The 21,619-nt window shown below is 40.8% G+C and overlaps 1 protein-coding gene across 4 annotated transcripts in view; it reads left to right on the top strand.

Annotated features, from left to right (window-relative positions):
* The first annotated feature begins 1,119 nt into the window (after nucleotides 1-1,119).
* LOC141902570 (thiamine-triphosphatase-like) overlaps nucleotides 1,120-21,619 on the top strand; it is a 108,532-nt gene continuing 88,032 nt past the window's right edge. For all 4 annotated transcript variants that reach the window (XM_074790364.1, XM_074790363.1, XM_074790366.1 and 1 more), the window contains exons 1-2: nucleotides 1,120-1,465; nucleotides 6,929-6,981. The gene's annotated coding sequence lies outside the window, so the exon portion shown is untranslated. The remainder of the gene's footprint in view (nucleotides 1,466-6,928; nucleotides 6,982-21,619) is intronic.

Raw genomic sequence — 21,619 nt, 5'->3', positions numbered from 1 at the left:
AAGATTCAAATTATACAAAAACATCATGCGAATAATCAGTGAGGTGTATAGAACAGAACGGTCGACTGCTGTCTCTCATCATTTCATTCCGTATAAATTAATTTGTATTAAATCCGGTGATGTGAGAAAATTTGTGCTCCGATGATTTTCATCCGCGTTCGTTTTCGATCGATAATGAACGCTCGAAGATTTGAGAAGCGAAAGAAAGAGCATTATTATTATTTCGCTGGACAAGCGGGCGCAAGTGAGTAACGACACCTACTGGGAGGCTGCAGAACTTACTAGATCATTATACGAGTACATATACAAAAAAAAAGTTATTTTCGGATTTATTTGAGGATGGTTTGACTCGCGAAATGGCAAGGGAGGAATGAGGTCTTATGATAAAATAATTATTGCGTACAGTATTAATTACACGTACCGGTACTTGAAAAAATGGCCGCTCTATTCAGAGATCCAAAAAATGAAATCCGCAGACTTGACACTACTGCTTCATAGAGGGTGGTCACACAATCAACACTTATCAAAGGTCATTCATTACTTGATTGGTTTTTTGGTTTTTAGAGAATTCGGATTTTCAAATAAATTTTAACTGTCCATGTTTTAGGTTTTCGGTTTTTTGATCGTGGACTTAACTTCACAAAATGTCGGACTTGTCCATCACGTAAATGAATGTAATGGCTCTCTATCAAATAGATGCCTAAAGACTTAACAAACCACGCAATTACAACATCGAATAGTTTCAAAGTTTTAAAATAAAGGAATAAAAAAAGACCTACCTTTTCTTTTAAGCATCGATTGAGAATGCGGAGACTGCACACAATACAGCCAAGCAGTACTGACGCTAAAGCGTCTACTATCTCTGGTCACAGTCATTCACTCGCAGTGCGCATTGCCTTAGCGTTCGACTAATTACCCATAGCTAATTAACAGCCCAGCGAGTATCGGAGAAAAATACACACAACACAGTACCGACACAGAGCGCACAGAATCGGCTGATATGCCACACACATCGATTAAAAACATCCCCGGTCGGTCGGTCGGGTCGGTGCACCACGTGTATCTAGATACTAGCGGAGAGCGCGCGCTGGTATCATCATCAGTGAGTGTAAGGAGCAGCAGTATGAGCTGTCTCTTCTCTCCGTCTCTCTACTACAGACACACGTGCTGACCAGTGAACGCGCTATCACGCTCTGACACAACACCAGCCGCCGCCAGTATTTTACGGCGCTAATTAATTATTCAAAAAATTAATTGCAATCAGTAAGCAGGTGCGCGCGGCAGGTGCGCGCATGGCCTAATTAACGCCGTGAGCGAGGCATTGTGGGAAACAAGATGGCGGTGTGATGGAGATGCGGGAGCGAGCAATTAACGCAGAGTTTAATCGTCGTTTTAAAACTTTAACGCGCTTGATCATCCGAGACTGACGACCTAAGCGGTTAAGGAAGTAACGCTTATTTGGACGGTATGTATATTGTAATGTTTAATCGCGTGTATAATGAACGACGCCCGTCTGAATACAGCCGTTCACGTCGCTGTTTCTATTGAATCGTTGTATAGCCTTTACGCTATCGATTACTACTGTTCCTGGAAGTTCTAGGAACTGTCTTCGTAGTGCGTAAATTGCGAGGAAAATTGATTACGCAATGCGACATGCTCTCATGTCCTGAGTAGAATAACTGTACATTTAGGGCCATGAATTGCCTAAGAAGCTGTGAGATACTTGAAAAATAATTAGCCTATTTTATTATTTGATTATGAGAGAACAAAAAAGACTAATTTAGGGCCAGGTACCTTTTATGAACATAGAATTTGCCTTAATTTGATTTTAGGGGTTTTTCGGGGTCCAGGGCCCCTGCTAACTGCTTGTCTATATAGAGATTGCACTTTTTATCAAGACAGATATTTGCAAATTGAATTGTGTAAAATTTAATAAAATTTTGGAACCTGCTTGTGATACTCCAATAAAATACGCGTGCCTTTTCTTTAGAACCCCACCTCCCACATTTTCTAAATCAGACTCTGAAAATGGACGAATCATCCGGCAAAAATGCGTCCTTTAGACAAACCACGTCCATCCTGTTACAACGGCGCGTGCTTGATTAAATTGCTTATTGCATCATTTAATATTCCATCTTGAGAACATTGTTCATTAGAACGGCGATATTACTGCACTGAATTCCTTATTAATACATTTATTCAGATGAGTTTATTGTATTAGCACAGGAGATAAATTAATTATTACTAACGAACAACGAACTCTCGATGTGAGATTCGCCCAACAGCGTCTCTTACACACATACACACAAATCACTGCTTCATCAGCCGCCGCAAATGACATTTTGTCATATTAGATTATTTTCAAATATATTTCGTTGGCGTTTTTACGTCGAGAGCTCAGTTCGGAGTTTATAATCTTATTTTCCGTTTTCTCTGAAAAATGCTTTATCAGTGGAAAATCGTTTGCCTTGCTGACGAGCTTTGAAAATATAAAATGACACGGTGATTGTTAATGAATAGAGTCGCCACACCTTAAACTGGTCACTGCTATCTACGAGCAATTATCTGATAATTGCTTGTAGCTGCTATATACCTGAGTGGTAGACAAAATTACAACCATTCAACACTACCATGCATTGGTCTAGTGGTTAGGACAGAGAGCTGTCATGCACGCGCCCCAGGTTCAAGTCCTGCTAGGGCTAGGGTTAGGATTATGGAAGATCTAATTTTTTGGAAATTTTTCATTTTCCCCTGTTTCTTGTTATGAGTTTCCTTCATAAAGTATTCCATCAATTAACATTGGATTAGGAACAATGCGTCAGAAAACAACTGAGTTCATAGATAAAACAGCTGGATTGAATCCTGCAGTTTACAGTTTGATTCTAGCCTACGGATCATTCATTTCCGATAACAGTAGTCAATCATAGTGAGGATTCAAATTTATGGGATCTCAATCCCCAGTTCATGATTACCTATCTTCATGACTTAAACTCTTAAGCCAAATCGAACCATGAACATTTCGAGCCAAACTTCATATTCCGTGCTGCCTATGAGGGCCAAAATATTCTCATTGTTTGAGTTGAATGAACGTGTTTTTCTGTAACTGGCGTAGGTTTCACCTTGTAAGTGTGATACATATGATAATTTGAATTCATTTAGAACAGCGATGCAGCTGTCCAGGTGAACCTGATAATTCAATTAAAAAAAACCACTTATTCAGTATATTTAGATGTTTGGAACGCGATATGTTTAACGAGCGAAACTCTTCGTTGAGAAATGTTTGTGTAATTAATACCTTTATTGATGGATCCAGATCCGCAGTTGTGAATTAGAATTAACGCTTTAGTTTGAATTAGTCGTTTCCAACGTTTTAACTGCGGTGAAATCTTAATTTGGAACTGTGGATCTGGGGTTCATTGTCAAAACTTCAGTCGTGCATGAGCAGGACCTGTTCTTCAGTTTTGAATGAACAGAAAATTTCGCTGTCTTGTTCAACAATTAGAACTTATTCTCTAGAACTGCTGGTGGAAGGCATAAGATGTAGAAATGAAAATTTGAATATATATTTATTTTCTTCTTTGTTATTGAGTGTATCTATATTTGATTACCAATTTTCATCGGTAACTTATAAGCCCTGGGTTTGGGCTTATGTTGTAAGCATGTTAAACTTGCATGTTAATTTCATCGTTCATATAGGACACATTATTATAAGATGAACTAAACTAAAAAATATGTAGTAAACTTATTGATTGTTCACTGAAGGTTTTTCCTACTCTGCGTCATTCAATAGAAAGACCATATTCATTTAGTAGGCCTTTAACATATACCCATGAACACCTATCGAAATGACATTTAAGAATCAAAGGAATAGAGATATTCAATTTATTTTTAACCTTTTTTTTATGGAAAGTGTCCTTTTCTGTTGGTACTAAAAGATCGGTAACCTCGCCAGAATCTTACAAATTCGATTTACGTATTCGAAAATGTTCTCATGTATCTTGCATTTCTGCTAAGACCCAGTAGTCGTGATTAAGCCGGAAGATAGCCCAATCTGTACTAGCATCAGCTGTATTCGTAAACATTCTGTACACATGGAGAATTTTTTCCGAAATTCGCAAAGGAAGCAAACTGTATCGCGTACAAGCTGTTGAGCTATCCTTATTAAAACAGTATTAATTAGCAAACGGAATAACGATGTAATGAAGCATAATAAATCAGGGCGGTTAAGAAAACACGTTGTGTGTATGTAAAATATTAAGCCGGCCCGATGTTGACTTAAATCATTTACTAAAAAGCTTCGGGTGGTCTCGCAATTATCGTACATACTCGAGAATGTAGTTTATCAACAACGCATAAAGAGTTAGAAATATGAAATAAAACCGATCAATCTGTTGAATGTAATTAAGCAGTAGCCTCGGATGTTATGGGACTGATACATTTTTTTTACCGGAGACAAATGAATCTGGGGCCATCGGAATCACATTGGAACTGGAAAATTGTGACAAAACAACAATAACAACAAACAGACAGAAAGGATGTGCAATAAAAGAAAAACAATAAAAGGAGAGAGAGAAGTAATACAATGTCTAATATATACATACAATATTATTTAAGTGATATTTACAAGCCCATAATATATAAATTTCGCGATATTTAGTAAGATTGGTTTATTGGGATTAGTAAAGGCCGAAAGAAAAGTGTCTAGGTTTGTGTCATCAGTACTGGGCATGCAATTATCCAAGGCGACAGTAACTTTTAGTATTTGTCTAGGTATAGTTTGGGTCCCTGATATGATTTATTGTTATATGATTATTGTTAATTTTTCTATCGAGGACCTGGAGCTGGAAGCCGCTGGTCTTCAACGGAATCTGCGACACACATTATTCGCACAGAAAATTGAGCTATTAGTTCCTAACCGCCAAGAGAAACTTCTATAGGCAAGACTTGAAACTATCTATGGATGGAACAACAACATTGCCTGAGCTGGTTCCAGATATTTACTACTCTGTTAGCGAAGAAGTTTGATTAATAGATTGTTATGCAGTGGGGAAAATATTTATAGGAAGCGATGCTTGTATCATAAAAAAGAAAGATAAGGAAACACAAAACAAAAATCAAATTGTTTAAAACTAAATCATCATAAGCAGATCTCGCACATTCCAGATGGCTATATGCTTGTGTAAAGGGTATCGGCAATGTTACTGTTATTTGAAATAAGTTTGAATTTCAAGTTATATTTGACATTATGATAGAAGGGTCATGCTTTAGAACTCTATCTAAACTTCGCCGGGAACTCTAATAAGTGATGACAAGTTGAATTTAAAAACTAGGTTAAGAATAATTCGAGTAGTTGACTTGTATCAGTCGATACATCTGTCCCGCAAACCGCAGGAGGCTCAGATAGAACGGGAAAAAACCTGTCTCCAACAATTAATCAGAGGTCGTAAAAACATACATCATACTCTCATAAACCAAGAGGCTTGAGCGCTGCATGCTGCGTCTTTGTTTTATGTTTTCAGTTCAGAATGGATGGTATTGTTTTACTGAAAAGAGCCAGATGTTGTTCCAGTGTCTCCAGTCAAGTCTCATATATCATACACATTTATTATATATCATGTATATATATTTATATATATATATATATATGTATGTTAAGATATCCATTGGAATGATAGATTATAATTTTTTGTAATTTTCGTAAAAATTCTTCTAATGTTTTAGAGATGAATTCTGATTAGAATTTTAAAACTTCTATAATCTTAAGACGAAATGTTGGACTTAAACTACGCAATCACAATGACCCAGTGCCACAGTTAACTCGAACTCACAACTGTGGAACTGGACCGATATCGCTAGTTAGTCCATTCTTTAATTAGGCCCAGTCTAAATTGAGTGGTACTAAAATGGACCAGACCAATAAGGAACGAAATTTTCGCTAGTGAGAATGTTTGGTCCGGTTCTAAATTGAAACAGTCTAAATTTAGAACGTTATTGGAACGGACTAAATTTAGAACGTTAATGTAGCTCGAACGCAGTTCATGAGTCGTAGATGAACTATGGTCATTTCGATTTGATGATTGAAGTTTTTCTCGTGTTATAGTTCAGAAGAAAAAAACTTTTTTTGAATCGGGTGCAAAATGAATGAAGCGCACAAGTCTGTTGATTACTACTACTGCGTAAACCACGAGAAACTGTCGCCGTGCGCTAATTTCTATTAAAATATCCGCGAACATGTCTTCGCGATTTTCATCTTTGATAAAAACATGGAAATGAAAAGCGTCGTCTGTATTGAGCAAACAATGATGTTAATAACAGTGTGTTCTGGGGGTAGGGGAACAACTGCCCCGGCGACGAACGACTCCTCACTGACTGACGGAGTCGACTCTTTCCGTATATTGATGTCTGGTGATAATTAATCACTGAAGTTTTGTGACAGTTTCCTTTCACTTGAGAAATCGTTAGCACAAGCTGATGTATTCACCATAAAAACAATATCGCACAAACATTTCTATCGATTCCACATTTTTATGAATCTTCCTGTGTATTATATGTATATGATATTTTACTATCTCATTCCTATCCTATCTCATTTTATTGTCATATTGATTGATTGGGGGGAGGGGGGAGGGTTGAAATATTGACCACTTTCCATGATATGTGATATAAAATCTCACAATAAGAAAGAAAAAAGTGTAAAATAATTTCCTTTCCTTGAGCACATAATTTACTATGATATGTACATATAGCATATCATAAGGTGATTGTCGAAAATCATTGTAACATTGCATGTTCTTCATGGGCAACCCCCATATCTACTTTGATTTTATCTTTTTGTGTTTTAGTATATAACGGTTAGAGACCTCTTTGAATTTCAATTTTGATTTTGCACTGACAAATATTCATACATGATATTTTTTTTCTTTTTCAGATGAACTGAGATACAGAAAAATACACAGAGTACACATTTAACCCTAATTAAAGGTAAGAAAATAAGTAAACCCTTAATTTTAGGATTTTCTTCGTCCAGGTCAAAAATATTTTTTACAAATTCTCTCCCAACTGCCGGAAATATGACTTAAACGCGTCGTCAAAGTTGTTTTAAAAAAGGAGGCCTTTCTATATAGGGGCTGTATGATGTGGGTGAATGTTTGACCTTGACCCACGAGACTACAGACCAATCTGGCTGTTTAATTAACGCGGAGACGAGAGATACATGTAAAAAGATGGAACATCCAATGAATAAATTCATAATTCATCTGCTTATTAATGAGTTATGGTCGTTTATTACTGGAGGGACGAAAGACGTCTTCGGTATTAACGTCTGCTAATCAAATGCATATTTCACATAACTGCACCGAGCCAAACCAAAAAACGACTATTGTCTCATCGAATGAGCGCTTTTAATTAAAAAATCGCCAATCAGAATGTTATGTTAAGAATTCGTGTTATTTTGTCTACCGGATACTCACGGGTATTCATGGGATAATATCTTAGGATACTTTCAAGCGCGGTCAAGGGGCAGATTTTGACGGGCGCACAAAGAAATGAAAAGGGCACATATATACTGAAAAAGGGAAAGTTACGTATGCAAGTTAGATATCCATGCAGCCCAAAAAAGGGTCCTGAAAATTTTGATCTTTCATTGCTATCTCATGCTTCAGCTGTCTTATTAGTCGCCAGTGGAAAAGGTGCCTTGAAAAATGATGCCATATTTCAAAAGGTCACTAGAAAATTGCAACAGGAGCTCGTGCTCCTTATGTTCCCCGCTGGATCCTACCCCTGATACATCTGTCTCTCTTGTACCCCTGATACGTCTGTCTCTCGTGTGCCCCTGATACGTCTGTCTCTCGTGTACCCCTGATATGTCTGTCTCTCATGTGCCCCTGATACATCTGTCTCTCGTGTACCCCTGATACGTCTGTCTCTCGTGTACCCCTGATACGTCTGTCTCTCGTGTGCCCCTGATACGTCTGTCTCTCGTGTGCCCCTGATACGTCTGTCTCTCATGTACCCCTGATACGTCTGTCTCTCGTGCCCCTGATACGTCTGTCTCTCATGTACTTCTGATACCTCTGTCTCTCGTGTACCCCTGATACGTCTGTCTCTCGTGTACCCCTGGTACGTCTGTCTCTCGTGTGCCCCTGATACGTCTGTCTCTCGTGTGCCCCTGATACGTCTGTCTCTCGTGTACCCCTGATACGTCTGTCTCTCGTGTGCCCCTGATACGTCTGTCTCTCGTGTGCCCCTGATACGTCTGTCTCTCGTGTGCCCCTTATACGTCTGTCTCTCGTGTGCCCCTGATACGTCTGTCTCTCGTGTGCCCCTGATACGTCTGTCTCTCGTGTGCCCCTGATACGTCTGTCTCTCGTGTACCCCTGATACGTCTGTCTCTCGTGTGCCCCTGATACGTCTGTCTCTCGTGTACCCCTGATATGTCTGTCTCTCATGTGCCCCTGATACATCTGTCTCTTGTGTACCCCTGATACGTCTGTCTCTCGTGTACCCCTGATACGTCTGTCTCTCATGTGCCCCTGATACGTCTGTCTCTCGTGTGCCCCTGATACGTCTGTCTCTCGTGTGCCCCTGATACGTCTGTTTCTCGTGTGCCCCTTATACGTCTGTCTCTCGTGTGCCCCTGATAAGTCTGTCTCTCGTGTGCCTCTGATACGTCTGTCTCTCGTGTGCCCCTGATACGTCTGTCTCTCGTGTGCCCCTGATAAGTCTGTCTCTCGTGTGTTCCCCTGTTAATCACAGTGTTGCATCATGTATGAATGCACAACATTTATTCGGTCCATTCTGAATCGGGCCGTTTCAGGGGCCAAATCGAAACGGACTAACTGTGAACACATCTCATGAATGGTCCATTCTGAATCGCATTTGAATTGATGCAGATGTTCAGTAGGATGAAAAGGTTATAATAAAAAACAGACAGTGAACGGGAGAGGGAGAGAGGGAGAGAGAGAGAAGACAGATAAATCACTGCAGAGAGAGAGAGAGGAGAGAGAGAGAGAGGATGGAGACATTTGATGAATTATAGTTTAAGGGTATGAGTATGATGGATGAACTGAATGATCAGATGTCACCTCATTGAACTGGTTACTAATTGGCTAAGACTGCGCCTGACTGTCTGTCATACGGCGTAAGATTGTGATGTGCCCCGCGATCTCGCCCTGGCGCAAATCTATCTTACTAACTATCATAATGTATAAACCATCGAATCAGAATTCATTTAATTGGCTTTGAAATTTTGACATACGAGCCTTGTAACGGAAGTAGCAAGGTTTTGAAGCGTTGTCACACCTGACTTACAGGATGGGTTTATTATCTCAATGCTGCCCATGCAATTTATCTGATTTTGGTCTGTCCAAATAATTTCTAGTTCATTCATTTAACTATTTTTGGATATCGAATTACTCTTATTTTTGGTAAAAACTACTAAGATTAGAGATGTCAGTTAGCCTGGTCTTGGTATTTTCACCCTTACTAAGATCCTTGTATCTTCTGGAAAAAAAGAATTATTTCAAAATTTTCCTATTTTGGGAAGCCCCCCTATTCCCTACCCCTCCTTACCTGTGACTCTTTGAAATGGAACGAAGAATCGATATATTATCAATTGACATTAAATGATAGTAATAAATCTTTATTGATCTAAGTAATCGTACTAATATATCTTCAAGAAAGTTCATATTAATTTTACACATGGTGGCGCCACTGATCTGGAAAACGGGAAAAACTCAGGGAATCAGAAAAAATCAGGGATAACTCTGGGAATTTGACAAACTTTTTACCAAAAACCTGGAAAACTTTGGGAGTTAAGATGCTGTTGACCTTGTGATTCTTGATCAATACGCGATTCAATGAAAAATGAATGAATTGTAACATTTTAAACCTTGACATTCCTCTTATTCACATGGAAAAATCAGGGTAAGTGAAGGCCACCCAGTTACAGGAGGCGTTTTAGAATTTACAAATATATCATTTAACATTTAGAACCCTTAGTAGCAATTTCTATCTCTTAAAGATCTGTGGAAAGAACTTTCCATTTTCCGATGCCCTTTAATTTCCAATGTCGACGAATCGAGCCATATTTCGAAAGATTCATTTTTTGCCGGTAATCGTCATCGGATTGCGAGTAGAATTGTAAAACGGAGTCGCGAACAGCGACGCGAGTCATTAGCGTAAAACCGAACCGAACATTACGTAGTCATCGGTAACGAATTAGTCGAAATTGTTCTCGACATTTTAGAAATAATCGGAAGAAGAGATCAGTAAAACTGTGGTAAAAGAGAGTTTACTTTCTCTGCGTCTGTTTGTCGTTTATCACTGTATTAAACTCTCGCGTTCGATAATTTATTTCATTTCTGGTTAATACTATGAACTGGCGTCGCGAAGCTAATCCGTCGGATTCGTCCCTGTTTTAGTGTTGATTATTGTATGCTCACGTCCGTCTACTTAAGCGTCGAATGACGGGTGCTCGGAGGGAGCTTAAACGTACAACCGAATTATTTGCATAAAAAATTGCGTTGACGTCATGTGTGGTGTTCAGACTATCAGGCCCCGGTGTTCAGACTATCAGGTCCCAGCCCTGGTGTCGGTGTTCAGACTATCAGGGCTCAGCCCCGGTGTTCAGACTATCAGGGCCCAGCCCCGGTGTTCAGGCTATCAGGGCCCAACCCCGGTGTTCAGGCTATCAGGGCCCGGCCCCGGTGTTCAGGCTATCAGGGCCCGGCGTTCCGACTATCAGGGCCCAACCCCGGTGTTCAGGCTATCAGGGCTCAGCCCCGGTGTTCAGACTATCAGGGCCCAGCCCCGGTGTTCAGGCTATCAGGGCCCAACCCCGGTGTTCAGGCTATCAGGGCCCGGCCCCGGTGTTCAGGCTATCAGGGCCCGGCGTTCCGACTATCAGGGCCCAACCCCGGTGTTCAGGCTATCAGGGCCCGGCGTTCCGACTATCAAGGCCCAACCCCGGTGTTCAGGCTATCAGGGCCCGGCGTTCTGACTATCAAGGCCCAACCCCGGTGTTCAGGCTATCAGGGCCCGGCGTTCAGACTATCAAGGCCCATCCCGAAGATGCCAATGCTGAAGATGCTTGATGAAAAATATAAATCACGGTTATTGTATTCAGGGTTCTTACAGATCAAGGAATTATTTACTCCCTGCTGAGAAAATCAGGGAATGCTCACTTTTCCGGAAAATCAGAGAAATGTCAGGGAATGTGAATTTTTGGTGTCTTGTTGTTCTTGCTGGTGACGAGTGACGCAAGGAAACGCTTGATTAGAAAGAGCCCCACCCAGAATATCTCATGATTTGATCAAGGAATTTTCGGTCCAGGATCAGGGAAATATTGGGGAATTTTTTGTAGTTTAGCTGAGCACACATGTTTTTAAATCAACTGTTATCACTGGTCAACTAGACACAACACCACAACACTGTGATTGACAGATGAAGCACAGTTTCTATTCACACACAGAGAAATGGTTAATTCTGAAGTTTTGGGACCAAATTAGAACAGACTTTTTGCTAGTGCGAACACTTTGTCCGTTCTAAATTAAAATGGATCGAATTAAGAATCTACTAAATAAGGAAGGACGAGTTTTATCCCCCGTGTATAGAAGACGGATCGAACATCAGAAATCCTATTGTCGTATCAAAAATTCATAGGAAATAGTCTGCGAGCGCGTCGCGACGTTCGTGCGCAGAAAATCACATCGCTTTAACTTATCATCATCATTGAGAAACTTATTAGTAGAAATTATCAGTTCTGTGACTGCGACGGGTTATTATGACAGCGACAGTGTCTCGCATCGAATCATTGCCGGCTCTGTCTCGTAGATAAACTCTTCGTCTTATCAACTAACACAATAGCCAGTTAACTATTCCCATTCAGTCGCGGCTTCTTCCAATTTCTCGTTTTTATGCTATGTTTGTTACGTGATGGATGGCATTCTCGGCCGTCGTCCCCGGAGACGGATCTCGACGCAGCCATCCCTGAGACGATACATTCCCGGCAGCATCCGTTATTAGTGACCCTTAAAACGTCGCGGGATCGCGATCGCGCGGTCGCGCGCGCCACTGACGGCACCGGATTACTTACGAATTAATCCTGAATTTCGGTTAAGCGCGATTTATCATTCATTCGAGCCATTGATCGGATGAAGGGCAAGTCATTTAATTCATTATGTTACTGAGATAAGATTGGTTTACTAACTGAAATCACTAAAGTTAGGGCTGATGTTAAATCTGATCCCAATTATGTACTTTGATTTAAACAAAAGCTTCTGTAAATTCAGCCGCCGATTTCTGATTTCAAAATCAAACTCTCCGTTTCGCTACCCGGCAAGTGTGATGGGTTTGTAAGGACACCAAATAAAAATCTACCAATCAAATGAATAACAAGGTCAATCCCTGTTTTAAGATCAATATCCAATCTGACAATAAGAAAGAAACATGGCCTCGTGCAAAATGTATCCTCGAGCTATAATTGTATATTCGACATTTTGAGATAAGCTTATAACTCAGGGTGCAGTTCCACAGTTCCACAGAGTTAAGATTTGACTCTGTGTTAAAACATTGAAAATGAGCTAACTCACACTCAGAGTTAACTCTAACTCACAACTGTGGAACTGGGTCCAGGACTCAGTTCCACAGTTGTGAGTTAGAGTTAACTCTGAGTTAAAGTTAGTTCATTTTCAATGAGTTAACTCCGAGTCAAATCTTAACTCAGAACTGTGGAACTGGACCCTGGGTATTTATTGAAATATTCCTTAAAGATTTTTCTTGAGTCGAGTCTACGTCTGATATCGTCTTGATTTGTAAGCTATGAATTTGGCAATGGTTTTAAATCGAATGCTTCAGTTTGTAAAAGAGTTAAGAAGTTTCGGATTCATCATTAGTTTTGTGAGTTGATTGAAATACCTATTGTCTCTCACTGTCTCTCACTGTCTCTCACTCTTTCCCGACGAGAAGAAGTGTCAATTTCTATCAGGAATTGGACAGAAGAAACGTGAACGTTATTAAACACAAAACTCATCATCGTTCGTCCTCGTCTGTAAAAGTGTAATTACAAAAATAACGCGCACAGAAAACCGTGTCGGCGATAATAAACCTTTCAAACTCGTGCAACTCTAAATTGGTTGGCAAGAGAGAGAGAAAGAGAGAGAGAAAGAAGAGAGAGAGAGAGCTATATCATTGAGAAAAACAATTTCAGACACCGCTCCCCGAGAATTATCCGTCAGTAATCATAAGTTTTAATTTATGTGACGGCCATCATACGAGATGTTGTTTGCCATAGCAGCAGCAGCAGCGGTAGCGGTATCCCTGCGGGCGGGGCATCATCTCAGTCACTCGGCATCGTACATCCAGAATCACAATTAATGAACGCATTGTTTTAGCCCCGGGGCCCTGCGAAATATACTGCCCCCGCGGGAAAGTAATCAATATGTAAAGAAGAAAAATTTGATGGTGAAATTGTGTCTGGCGCTCGGCTGGTCACTAACGCGCGCGCTCGCTCGCTCGCTCGCTCGCTCGCGTTATAGAGACGCGGTTTGTTATGATTCACAGTCTTGTTTAATGAGACCCTCATCGGATTTCCGTCGTTTTCAAATGAGACGCGATATGATAAACTTATTCGAGATGACGACCGATGACGATAACGGAACCTTTTTCGACTAATTCCAGACGTAATGACGTGAATAATCGTAGCTGAAATTTCAAATAATTCGATATCTATCGTGACAGGGTTCATCACCGGTCGCGGCGAAATCGAGGTGAGAAGGTCAAAGGTCAGATGTCAAATTTAAACGGCTTTGAAGTATTTCTACATAATTTCAAGGCTAAATTTATCCTATTCTAAAGAATATCTTCTTCACAGGATAGGTGATCCTCCAATTTCCAACACTAGATAGAATTGAATAAAACATCTTCTAATGGAGAAATCAGAAATTTCTTGTATCCTGTCCGGATAGTGTCATTTCCGGGATACTGCCAAAATCCTGTTGAGGTGTTTTACTGCACTGGTCAAGAGCATCTTACTTCAGTGACACGTGAATCAGTGTAGTTCGGTTGACTATCTGTTATGATGATGCGATGGGAGGTGGAGGGTGTTTGTAGGTCAATACTCATTGACTGGTATTGGAAAGGACCGCTAGGCTTATTGCTTAGAAAAGAGGTGGATTCCAGGGGGGTTCCAAGGGATCTGGAATACCGTCGAGCTTTGCCTGTGCGCTGGAGATGCCCCAAATCCATGGATTTGACGTAAAGCGCCCTCGTTTGGCATGATTTGGCGTAGTAAGTGCCCCTGAAAATCACAAGTTTGATGTTAAGTGCCCTTTTTTGCTGTGGTTTGACAAAGAAAGTGCCCTCCCCATAATAGTGAGTGCCCATATACAATTGGGAACCCCTCGAGATAGGGCCCTGGATCCGCCTCTGCTAGTCCTTCAAAGGCTGAAACGTTCTAGTGGTCGACGTGTTCGAAATTGGACCGGTTGACTGAAAGTCATTTCCATAGTTTAATTACGAGCGATTCTGTTTTCTCGAAGTGAAGAAATCGTGAGGAGTTATTGGTCCACTTATCATCGCTCTTTTTACCGGAGTCGTCTAATGACATTTACATGCATCTGCATAATATCTGTGCGGCGCAGCGGGGAATCATAGAGAATCGTGATTCACTGCAATCTTTCAATTGATTATATTTCAATGCGGCCTAAATGTCGGACACAAGACTGCTGACACGTATCAGACCGAACTCAATCTGATGTTCGTCATCTCTGATGACTTTGAATTAGCAAATGAACAGGATAACCACTTACCTTGAAATCAGGGATTAGTCGTGGAATTTTCTTTTCTTGAAAAAGTCGGGAAATAGTTCGGGAATTTTGTTTAAAAAAAGCAGAAAATCAGGGACTTTTCTTGAAAATCAGGGAAAAGTAAAAAAAGCCAATGAATCTAAAAACATAAAAATGTTAGCGATAATCGGGTTCTAATGGTTTGTTCCAACATGAATGTATAATAGTATTATACGTCCATATTTCTCGCTAAATCTGAGTCAACTTGAAATCTTTCCTCTGAGTTTCAAAACAGATAAACACAAGTTAAAATCGCCCACTACTAATGATAATGGCGATAGTTCGTGCTAATAACAGTTGACGATGTCAGTATCTGCGTTTTATATGCGCATCGGTAAAACTAGCCAATTAAACATACACATCCGTGGAGTGACTGAGTGAGTGCACAGACCTTTCAAACAATTAACCCTCGGTTAATTCTAACTCTTCTCTCTTTCTCGCTCACCGGCGAAAGAAGCCATCTCTAGGCTGTATATTCGTCATCGAAATTAGCGAAGGTCTTCTTCGTTCGTCCTGGCGCCGTTGAAAAAAGATATGTATACGGTGAGAATGAATCGAGAGACAACTTGACATTTGTGCGCAATTAATTTGGCAATTATGAGTTACTCAGAAGCGAGTGTCATTAGAGCCAGTTTGGACTGGAAGCTACAGCGGAACATCTCCGTGTAGATTATTAGACAAATTATCCCCGCCGACCTAAGACTGGAACTGATGCGTAATTAGGTCAATCAAAGGTACAGGTTTCAGAGACAGGTGTTAATCACTGGGTAAATGTATGTAATTGCTGACTGTCGCTTCGGGGACGTGTTCTATGTATCTTTCTACAACCGCAGCAAGTACAGCTTTATCCGGAGAATCACTGAATGCCGGCATATCAGGAGGAACAGCTTTATCTGTAGAATTACTGAATGCCGGCATATCAGGAGGAACAGCTTTATCCGGAGAATCACTGAATGCCGGCATATCAGGAGGAACAGCTTTATCTGTAGAATTACTGAATGCTGGCATATTATTAAGAACAGCTTTATCTGTAGAATCACTGAATGCCGGCATATCAGGAGGAACAGCTTTATCTGTAGAATTACTGAATGCCGGCATATCATTAAGAACAGCTTTATCTGTAGAATTACTGAATGCCGGCATATCAGGAGGAACAGCTTTATCTGTAGAATTACTGAATGCCGGCATATCATTAAGAACAGCTTTATCCGTAGAATTACTGAATGCCGGCATATCAGGAGGAACAGCTTTATCCGGAGAATCACTGAATGCCGGCATATCAGGAGGAACAGCTTTATCTGTAGAATTACTGAATGCCGGCATATCATTAAGAACAGCTTTATCTGTAGAATTACTGAATGCCGGCATATCAGGAGGAACAGCTTTATCTGTAGAATTACTGAATGCCGGCATATTTGGAGGATTCAGGTTCATCAACTACTATTCCTTATACTTATGACTAATGTCTTCGGTTAGTTCTTATACGTGTAAAAAGCAAAAGTATATATCTCGAGATGTTTGAGCGATATTGCAGCTGTTTTCGGATTGAATCAGTCTCGGCGATACATCATCACACTGATCATCACCGCTGAAATCAATCAATTGCCAATCGCAAAAATATCATAATAGGCGTCATTTCAGTGTATGAAAATTGAGTTTTACAGTAACGAGAACGCGTTTCGTAAAAATGAACTGCGGCAAGTGAGCCGATACTTCATCATTAAAGACCTGTGTATGAATCATTAGCGTTTGGCAGCTGCCGATCTGTAATATATGATTCCCCGATGTCCACTTTACCTCCGTAATAAAAATCCTGTTATCTCTTCTTCGCTTGATTCCTTCTCGTCGTCGTACGTATGAAATTATCACATCATCAAATGTGGAAATGAAAATGAAAATACGTCTTCGTAGATGACGACGACGGTTTGTGTTTTTATATGAGTTGTTTCCCTTTGATCGGTATATTCGTGGACGATCGCTTTCATCGGGACATACTGGGCCCAGTTCGCCACTGAGAAATGATCTTCGATCTGATCTTAAGTTATAGCATAAGCAAAGTGGCTTAGACTGGAGATTGACTGTCAAAGCTGTACTAAGACTGGTCCTAAGTTGTTCGATTGGTTATAGTACAAAAATGAACTTAGACTGGTTTTAAGTTGTTCGATTGGTTATAGTACAGAAATTAGCTTAGACTGGTCTCATGTGATTAGATTGATTATAGAACCAAAATTGGCTTACGTTTAAGTTTTTGGCGTGGAACCGAAATTAGCTTTGACTGGTGTTAAGTTGTTAGATTGGATAAAGCAGCAATTTGCTTGGACTGGTCTTCGCGTGTCTACAATTCTGTCTCTTATGTAATTGAAGATGAAACCCATAACTACGAGGAAAAAAAGCTTTGAACAAACAGCTCATAGAATTGGGTAAAAAAACGCTTTAGTTTTTCCCCACAAGATTGCCGTTTTTTTATTCAATTGGTCTTTTTTTTATCTTGAAATAGGGATTGTCCCTGTTGTTTATTTGGTTTGTAAATTTCGTTAGATTTTTTGATTGAGTGTCCCTTACTGACCACCACACCTGCCGGGAGCGAAACAGGGGGTTTGATTTTGAAATCGGAAATCGAAGTACAGATATAGTTGTGTGATCGGCGGTCTAATTTACAGAATTTTCTTTTTTTAAATCGAAGTACATAATTGGAAATTCGGTTCAATTGGTCTTTAGTTGTAAGCGCACCAAGGCGGGCTTGGACTGGTCTTTGCCCGTGTAACTGCCTTCTGAAATATTTATTATTTTAGTTTTGGACATAGATTATTAGTCACGTCTTGCACCTTATTAATTCAATATAAATGTACTATGCACTTCACAGTTCAGCTCATGTAATCTCATTACTTCACCAATTACATGAAAATTACAACAACAAAAAGAACTTCATCGTGGCTAAACCGTCATGTCTCTCTGGCCGGTGCGCAAAAATTTGCGATTCAGATTTCAACCTAACGAAGCTCTTAGTAGATTGAGATAATCGAAATTGTAGCTGCGTTGTTCTGTAAGCTCGAAAACTGCGCTCTTACTCTCTTACTCAGTTAAATGTAAACTGAATGCATAAGTGATGGTTTTTGTTGCGAGGAGCTCCGTGTGGCTTATAGCATCGCGCTCTCTTTCCCTCTCGACATGATGAGAACATCTTTAATGAGAGTCATTAAGACTGGCGAAATAAATGGACGTCTTAAATCTGGCGGTTGAGGCTCGTCGCTACACGATATGATGATGTATCACGTTACTCAGAAACTTCCTGTCAAATGTTTGGTGTTCTATAATCAACCAGGATCAAGTTATTATGTTGTCATTTATACTTGCAGCGAATGTTTCGTCTTTCTTTATTGGTTTCAGCATCTTGTTGTCTGTCTGTTCGGCCACTAGCAGCATATACTGCAGCATCCCTCACTCCAACAGTCTTACTATCAGCTCCCTCACTCCAACAGTTTTACTCTCACTCCAACAGTCTTACTCTTACTCCAACAGTCTTACTCTCACTCCAGCAGTCTTACTCTCACACAGCAGTCTTACTCTCAGCTCCCTCACTCCAGCAGTACAGCTCCTGCTCCAACAGTCTTACTCCCACTCCAACAGGCTTACTCTCACTCCAGCAGTCTTACTCTCAGCTCCCTCACTCCAGCAGTACAGCTCCTGCTCCAACAGTCTTACTCCCACTCCAACAGGCTTACTCTCACTCCAGCAGTCTTACTCTCAGCTCCCTCACTCCAGCAGTACAGCTCCTGCTCCAACAGTCTTACTCTCACTCCAGCAGTCTTACTCTCACTCCAACAGTCTTACTCTCACTCCAACAGTCTTACTCTCACTCCAACAGTCTTACTCTCACCCTAACAGTCTTACTCTCACTCCAACAGTCTTACTCCCACTCCAGCAGTCTTACTCTCACTCCAGCAGTCTTACTCTCACTCCTACAGTCTTACTCTCACTCCAACAGTCTTACTCTCACTCCAACAGTCTTACTCTCACTCCAACAGTCTTACTCTCACTCCAACAGTCTTACTCTCACTCCAACAGTCTTACTCTCACCCTAACAGTCTTACTCTCACTCCAACAGTCTTACTCCCACTCCAGCAGTCTTACTCTCACCCTAACAGTCTTACTCTCACTCCAACAGTCTTACTCTCACTCCAACAGTCTTACTCCCACTCCAGCAGTCTTACTCTCACTCCAGCAGTCTTACTCTCACTCCAACAGTCTTACTCTCACTCCAGCAGTCTTACTCTCACCCTAACAGTCTTACTCTCACTCCAACAGTCTTACTCCCACTCCAACAGTCTTACTCTCACTCCAACAGTCTTACTCTCACCCTAACAGTCTTACTCTCACTCCAACAGTCTTACTCCCACTCCAGCAGTCTTACTCTCACTCCAGCAGTCTTACTCTCACTCCTACAGTCTTACTCTCACTCCAGCAGTCTTACTCTCACTCCTACAGTCTTACTCTCACTCCAACAGTCTTACTCTCACTCCAGCAGTCTTACTCTCACTCCAACAGTCTTACTCTCACTCCAACAGTCTTACTCTCACTCCAACAGTCTTACTCTCACTCCAACAGTCTTACTCTCACTCCAACAGTCTTACTCTCACCCTAACAGTCTTACTCTCACTCCTACAGTCTTACTCTCACTCCAACAGTCTTACTCTCACCCTAACAGTCTTACTCTCACTCCAACAGTCTTACTCTCACTCCAACAGTCTTACTCCCACTCCAGCAGTCTTACTCTCACTCCAGCAGTCTTACTCTCACTCCAACAGTCTTACTCTCACTCCAGCAGTCTTACTCTCACCCTAACAGTCTTACTCTCACTCCAACAGTCTTACTCCCACTCCAACAGTCTTACTCTCACTCCAACAGTCTTACTCTCACCCTAACAGTCTTACTCTCACTCCAACAGTCTTACTCCCACTCCAGCAGTCTTACTCTCACTCCAGCAGTCTTACTCTCACTCCTACAGTCTTACTCTCACTCCAGCAGTCTTACTCTCACTCCTACAGTCTTACTCTCACTCCAACAGTCTTACTCTCACTCCAGCAGTCTTACTCTCACTCCAACAGTCTTACTCTCACTCCAACAGTCTTACTCTCACTCCAGCAGTCTTACTCTCACCCTAACAGTCTTACTCTCACTCCAACAGTCTTACTCCCACTCCAGCAGTCTTACTCTCACTCCAGCAGTCTTACTCTCACTCCTACAGTCTTACTCTCACTCCAACAGTCTTACTCTCACTCCAGCAGTCTTACTCTCACCCTAACAGTCTTACTCTCACTCCAACAGTCTTACTCTCACTCAGTCACTTGCAGTCTTACTATTATTTGTGATCTAACCGAAACCAAATGTCAGTTAATGGGAACTAACTGGTGGACCATGTGATTGAGCACAGTCGCCGTAGGTCGGACCTATTTCCAAGATGGCTGACTCTGAAATATGTTATGACCGAACTAAGCACTGGTTTTTAGTTCCAACGACTAGCTCAGAAAACCAGGGTGTTGACCAGACCTTGTTCCAAGATGGCCGACTCTATAAAATGCGTTTAGAAGGAACTACAGTACGTTTAATTATTATTAGCTACGACCGCTAGTTGATTAACTAAAAAAATCAGAAAAATAGCCAGGATTCTCCATTGATTTCTTGACTTTTCCCTAATTCTAGTCATCATTAGGGGGTGACAAGGGACGAGGGGTCCGCCGACTAATAGCATTAGATACAGTAGAGTTTCTAATAAGAACCTGCATGTTATAGAACGTAAATAGTGTTGTGTCGATGGTCAATGTTCGTAGTGCTGGCAATTTGCATTTAGCGTCTTAATAAAAGCGGATTGTTTTTCGCGGTGAGTTTTTTGTGGCGCGCTCTCATTGAGTAATGGACGCCGCGACAACTTCCGTAACGAGCTTCCGAGAATTAATATCCGATGTTTGATATTTTCGTGTTCGTTCGTGTTTTGCTCGGAACCAAACCGAGATTAATTGATTATATTCGAGAAACGTTGTACGGATAAAACGATGAATTATTATTTTTTTTTTTTACCGATTGTTCGACGGTTTTGTGTTCGACGCGGAAAAATAGAACGAGCGCGAAAATCGGAATATCTTTTTCATTAATTCGCGCGGTTGATGTTGGACAAGAAAAGATGATTATCAAAGTGATAAGTGATAAGTACGTGAAATCAATGGCCAGAAAAATCAACACGCCACGCGCAGTATATATAGGATATCATTTCACTGAATAAAGCCGCGATCGCACGAGCATTTTGGTCAAAGTTGGTCCGATAAAAAATATATATTTGCCCCGAGCCAAATTTTAGAACGGGTCAAACTATTGGTCTGTACGAATTTATCACTTGCCAAATTGAGCCTGACTAGAAATGTTGGAGCGGACCCGTGCCAAATATAAGCATTAGAAATTCTAGAATATAATATAATTTTTTTTTCCTCAAATTATTCCACGTGAATGCTAATTGATTCAGGAAGTGACTCACCTCACTTGCCACAGCATCATTTTGATAGCATTTTAGTAATGAGTATGTGATTTACGCGTAATCGCGCTCTCTAATTAAGCATGGGCCAAATTTGACCCCAGTCTGGTGCGGGCCTGTTTGACCGGGGCTAGATCATCTCCATGTGATCAGGTTATAGCAACGACTTTCATCTTTGAATATATAAATAGTGACATATATAGATACATAATGTATATATAAATGTAGGTGATGCCTTGACAGTTTTTTTTAT

Source organism: Tubulanus polymorphus, chromosome 3 (assembly GCF_964204645.1).
Source record: "Tubulanus polymorphus chromosome 3, tnTubPoly1.2, whole genome shotgun sequence".
NCBI lineage: Eukaryota > Metazoa > Nemertea > Palaeonemertea > Tubulaniformes > Tubulanidae > Tubulanus > Tubulanus polymorphus.
The sequence above is the reverse complement of the archived record's forward strand: the minus strand, read 5'-3'. Positions and strand labels throughout refer to the sequence as shown.